The sequence below is a fragment of the Hydra vulgaris genome, chromosome 01, assembly GCF_038396675.1.
Source record: "Hydra vulgaris chromosome 01, alternate assembly HydraT2T_AEP".
Taxonomy (NCBI): Eukaryota; Metazoa; Cnidaria; class Hydrozoa; order Anthoathecata; family Hydridae; genus Hydra; species Hydra vulgaris.
This window is the reverse complement of record NC_088920.1, coordinates 4,625,334-4,631,818: the sequence shown is the minus strand read 5'-3', so window position 1 is coordinate 4,631,818 and position 6,485 is coordinate 4,625,334.

The window sequence follows — 6,485 nt, the reverse complement described above, 5'->3', positions numbered from 1 at the left end:
GAAAAGTTTACAAATTGCTGGGAAACAGTGGCTTCGTGGTTTTATGTTACGTAGGAATGAGTTATCTTTACGAAATCCAGAAGCTACTAGTATGGCACGAGCAACTGCTTTTAATCATTATACAGTCGGAGAATTTTTCACTAATCTAAAAGATGTTCGTCTGCGACACAAATTTCAGCCACAAAACATATATAATGTTGATGTGACAGGTCTTACAACCGTTCAAAAACCAGTTAAAGTAATTGCTGAAAAAGGAGATAAACAAGTTGGAAGAATAACTTCAGCAGAAAGAAGGACATTGGTAACAGTTTGTTGTGCAGTTAATGCAATAGGAAACTCAATCCCTCCATTTTTTATTTTTCCAAGAGTTCATTTCAAAGGAAGTATGTTAAATGGTGGTCCAATTGGATGTGTTGGGGTTGCAAACCCATCTGGCTGGATGAATTGTGCAATGTTTTTTGAGTGAATGAAAAATTTTATTCAAAATGTGAAATGTTCACCAGCTAATCCAGTGCTTTTACTTCTTGACAACCATGAAAGCCATGTTTCAATTGTGTGTTTAGATTTAGCTAAAAAAAATGGCATAACTATGCTGTCCTTTCCACCACATTGTAGTCACAAGCTGCAGCCATTAGGTCGGTCAGTTTTTAGGCCTTTGAAACGTTATTAATAGCTGCAGTTGTAAGGAAAGCTTATGCACAAGCTTTTACTTTGTCTAACATTTCTGCAGGATTTGCTGTGGCAGGAATTGAACCCTTTAATCCTAACGTATTTTCTGATAATGAGTTTTTGGCTTCATGTGTAACAGATCGTCCAGAACCTATTATTGCTAACCCATTTCGAGGTGTTATTGATCCAGTTTCTGCTATTGTTCATGCCCCAGCTTTTAATCAATCATTGATGTCAAGTCTGTCATCAAGGCCAGCTTGTAGTGTATTGCCAATTCAGCCTATATCTGACCCTGTAAGTCAACTATCCAGTGTTTCTATTAATATCTCTCATCAAGTAAGTCAAGAAAAAATTAGGCCATTTCCGAAAGCTGGATCAAGGAAGTTCATTAAAGGACGTAAGCGTCAGCGTACCCGAATACTCACAGACACCCCTGTTCGAAATGAACTAAATAGGCTTCAGGAAATGAAAAAAAAGTCTCAGTCAAAAAAGAAAAAATATGAAACGCAAAATAAGATCTTCATGACAAGGAAAAGAAAACTTGATCTTGAAAGTAATGAAAAAAAAAAACGTTGAGTCTCAGTAAAAAATAACATTTTTTCCATTGATTTTTTCTTTTAAGAAAGATAAATTTGTAGTAAAATTAATAATAACTTTATTGGTATATATTATAGACATACTTTTGACGACTTAAAAATAATTCTTACACATTTATGGTATAAGTTTGATCTCAGAACATGTATACTCACATAGGATCAAGGGTGCATATAGGTAGGATCATGGGAGCATACTGGTATGCACCCATGATCCCAATTGAGGGTTCTTAGTTTTGGTAATTTTAAATCTACTTAAAATATTCTGGTAAAAAAAAGATTATTGAATTATAATAAGGTATAAAATTTGCTATTATGTACTGTTACTTTAGAGTTCGAAATGAAAACATATATTCAGTAAATTGGCCTGATAGATTTTTAGGATCATGGGTGCATACTCCCCCCTAAGGTGGTGGGGTAGGGTCGGGGGGTAAATAACCAGCATAAGAAATATCAAACATCGAAATATTATTAAAAAATTTGTAAAAGAAAAAACAAACAACAAAAAATAATTCTGCAGCTAACTATTTACTTTTTTTAAACTAAAACAAAAACTAAAACTAAAGCAAAACTAAAACCATTTCATAACATTACAAAAAAAATGTTGCATTTTTAACATTTTTACGATATCAAAGAAAAACGATGAAAGTTTTGAAACTTTCATCGTTTCAAACTTTTAATGTTATCATTATTAATTTATTCTATTATATAATTAGATAACAATAAAAAACTGTAAAATTACTATCGTTCTATTTTGAAAAATTTCTAAAACTGTTTTTAAAAACTTACAAAAAATAATATATAGGTGTGGTTTTAATAGTAAATTTTGTTTTTATTAATTTAATTTTAATTTGTAGTATAATTAATATAGGTGATGAATATGCTAAAACTATTTTAAACATACAATAAAGATATTAAGTAAAAGACGTCAGAATAGAGAAAACTTTAAAGCTATATTTATGACTGCATCAAAGTTACTAGAAGACTTTGGTTAAAAAATCAAGATTTCACAAATTACAGGAAAACAAACTAATCGCGCAAACCTAAATACCAATGATCCTCTAACTTACTTTAGAGTCAATGTTTATTTACCGTTACTTGATAGCATACTACTAGATTTACAGTTCAGATTTTCTGATGAAACCTTAAACTATTTTGAATTAAATGTAGCAATACCAAGAAATTTGTTAAATAAAACAAAGACAGAGTTAACAGCATCCATAACTAATATACTGAGTTTTTTGAAAGGGCTGCCCAACATAAACACTATTTTTGATAATGTCTAATTAATGAAAGTTTCTTCAGAGTTTGAATTTTGGGAGCTGAAATGGAAAGACACGATCAAAAAGCAACAAGACCTACTTGAATATGCACTGAAAGCATACAAGCAATGTGATGGTAATGTCTTCCCTTTAATTAAATGTATTTTGCAACAGCTTTGCACCCTTCCTGTTGGCGTTGCTTCGGGAGAACGAAGTTTCTTGGTTTTAAAAAGACTTAAAACTTGGTTAAGATCCAATATAGGACAAGAACGATTAAATGGATAAGCTAGGATGCATATCCATAAAGCATCTTCGAAAACTAGAAAGCTCAGTTTTATATTGTTGTTTGTTAAGTTTATAAAAGTCTTTATTAATAAAAAAAATATAATAAAGGTATTATTTTGTTGCACATTACAGACAGGGCCAGACTTACCTATAGGCAAACAAGACTGCAAGCTGTGTACCATGATTTTAGCGGACTCAATTTTTAAATGAGATATCGTTGATAAATTGTGGTACTTAGAAGTGTTTAGGGCCCCAAAAGTTTATCTGCCTAGGGTCTTCGAGGATGTGAATCCGTCCCTTGTAACGGACTGAATAATTGTTTTCAACGTTTGTTTTTTTTAAGATATTTATATACAGATAATTCAATATATTTACAAGCAAACTTTTATAAAATTATTCTAAATAATCAAATAAAAAATCTGAAAGAAAAAAAAGCGTATATTTTTTTGTTGGTCAAATTACCCCCTTAGGACAAGGACCTGGATCCGCCACTGATATCACTAAAACAAAGATATATTATATAAAACTTGATATATCACTGAAACTATGATATACCATTTATCGATAAAACTTCATAGTGTTCTATGAGTTTCCTTTACAATAACATGTTTATATTTAAAGAAACAATTGTTTTATTTTTACTTTAAAAGCAATGCTGAGTTTTTTTGATAAGGAACATTATTTGTTAAGTTACGTTATACTTTGTTAAACTTGTTAAACTACGTTTTATAATGTTATATTTTGTATATTATACATTACATTATATTAAGTAACAGAATTGTAACGTTATGAAGTGTAAATATATTTGAGATACATTTAGAGATTGGAAAGTTTTTTTACCACTAGACACCAGGGAGGGGGATAAAAAATCTTTTCAACGCTATCTTAAACTAAATTACAATTCAATAATAGAATTCAGACTTCATCGAAGAATGTCTTGGTTTATGGGTATGAATTTATCGCATTGCTTAAAAAACTATACTTTTTCAAAAGAAATTTTTTTGCTATGTTATTCACATCCTTAATGTCGAGACAGCCACTAAAGTCCAGGAGCCTAATTTTTAATTTTTTTTTTAATGTGGTAACAAACCTCGACGAACAACAACAACATAACAAAAACAAGCTATTTATTTTCCGTAAATCGTTTTTACAATAGTTTTAATAATAATAACAATAATAACAACAATAATAATAACAATAATAATGACAATAATAATAAGTATGTTTACAGAACAATTTTTCAAAACGTAGGAACGATTTCCCCAAAGAAATCGTTCCTATTAACGATTACTGAAAAAAGCGGAACGATTTCTAAAAAACCGGAACAAATCTTGCTCCACTCCAACCTATCAGTCCATATTGACTGATAGGTTGGACATATTGCCTTCTATCATATCAATATTGACTGATAGGAATAGTCATATTGTCTTTTATCATGGAGTCAAAACATAATTGTAATTCGTTTATTTATTTTTCAGAAACAAGAAGTCAGGTTTATTGAATTTCTACCAAAAAATTCACATACATAGACATCTTTTAACACATTACAAATTTTAAAAGTGCATGATATAATCAAAATTGAAAATTGTTTGTTTATTCACAGCTGCCTAAAAAAAAGTACCTGCTATATTTAATAAATGGTTTACTCGACGCAGTGCAAATAGCTGTCAACTTACAAGAAATTTTTGTAGAGGTGCACTTAGTGTGCAAACATAAAATACAATATCCTATTATAAACATTCCTTTAAATACTCTGCATTAATAGACTGAAATCGATTTCAAAATAAATTAAAATCAATCCCTTTTAACAACATTAAAAAATATGTCCTCAAAGCGAAATTAAAATACTACTTGTTACATTAAAATAAATAGAAATAACAGTTCTATCACTGGTGTTCTATCAGACTCTTACAACATTTTATAAAATTTGTTGATTTTTGCTACAATTTTAACCAAGTATTCATTGAACTACCACAATTCTTTGTGTTGTTAATGACTTTTAACTTTTAAATTCTCCACTTTTCTTGACTAAAGACCATTTAGTAAGGATTTTAAGGTGTTTTTTATATTCCTATTTCAACACAAAATTTTATTTGTACTATTATTGATTAGATTATAAATTTTAAACATACATGGACCTGTTTTGATAACCTTGGCCTAATATAGGCACCCAAAAAAACACAAAAAGTGTCTTGCTTTTTTGTGTTATTTTTAGAACAATGCGATGGATTTTAAAGTTATTACATGCTATGACTCGTTCTATAATTCTTATTTAGCTACTAACTGAACGTTAGTTTAAATAAAAAATTTAATTGATGCTGCATTTCTTGAAACCGTTCTCATTGGTTTTTATACAAGGTAATTTTAATTACAATGTTTTCTTGGTAAAAATTGCTGCTGAGAAGTCCTTATTGGTCTGGGTCATCAATTGAAGAAGGTATGTAACATTTATTTAAAGTCTTTAAGTGTTCAACTAATATATTGAAATTTTACAAATTATTTTGAAAAATGTGATTTTATTTTTAAATTTTTGCAGTTCATCTACCACCTCGACAGTCGCAATCAGCATCGGTTTGTCATCTTCATGCTATGGTTGAAGGTACTTAAGAAACAGACAATTATAATGCTTATACTTAAGTAGTTTCGTTTTAAATAGTTGTTGCTCTTATTTTTTTCTTTTTAAACTTTCTTTTCGAATGAGTTTTTGTAAATTCAAAAATCAACTTAATATTGCAACCCGTAATATTTTAATATATATAATTTAGTCTGGTTATATTATTTCTATCAAGAAAAATTTATTTTGTGAAAATAAACCTGGCTTTTTTCTTTTGTTATTTTTGTATATTATTATTTTTGAAAATAAGCCTTCAATTTTTAAAAATTATTAAAAGCATTAAAAATACAAATTTGACAAAGCATCTTTAAAAGCGTTTTTTTTATATATTATACCGGACTGGTCTGGTGGCAAACTTTGTTAAGATAATTTAATCCGTATGTATAATTTAAATAATAATATATAATCCGTAGAAATAATTTACCGGATTACTCTGCATTTCTTATGTAATGCCTCGTTAACTTTACGAACGACTCACCCGGTTTAAACATGAGGGGCAACTGCCTTGAAAATTTTTACACTACCACCACCTTGAGTTTGTGGCTTCGAACTAAATTTTTATGTCTGTAAACATAAGTTTATATCTCGAAATAAAGAGCTTGTTTCATCTTGTTTCATTAGGCAATTATTTAAATCAAAACTAGAAACAATATTTAGCTAATTTAGTTTTTTATTTTTTAATAAAAGTTATATTGCCAGAAGAAGTTCTAATTTATGGAATACTTTATTCGTTGCTGTAGCTAATGGTCTGGCCCCCAAAATCTGTTATTAAGGCCCCAAAATTTTAAAAAACTTTTTATTATTACCCATTTTTACAAAAAAAATCTTTAAATTTCGAAGTGTCCCACTAAATTGTGACAAAGAGCCGTTTAATTCGCTGTGCTTCCGCAATTGTGGGCATGAAGAAGCCTAGTTAATCTGACTTTAATAAACAATCGTCTCAAAATATTCTTTCCTTTTTCAATCAAAAAATTCAACAAGAACTTTTTATTGATGTAAATAAATTAAATTTTTTTTAAGGTTTTAATTTATTTTAAATTTTCTATAATTTATCTTATAAAC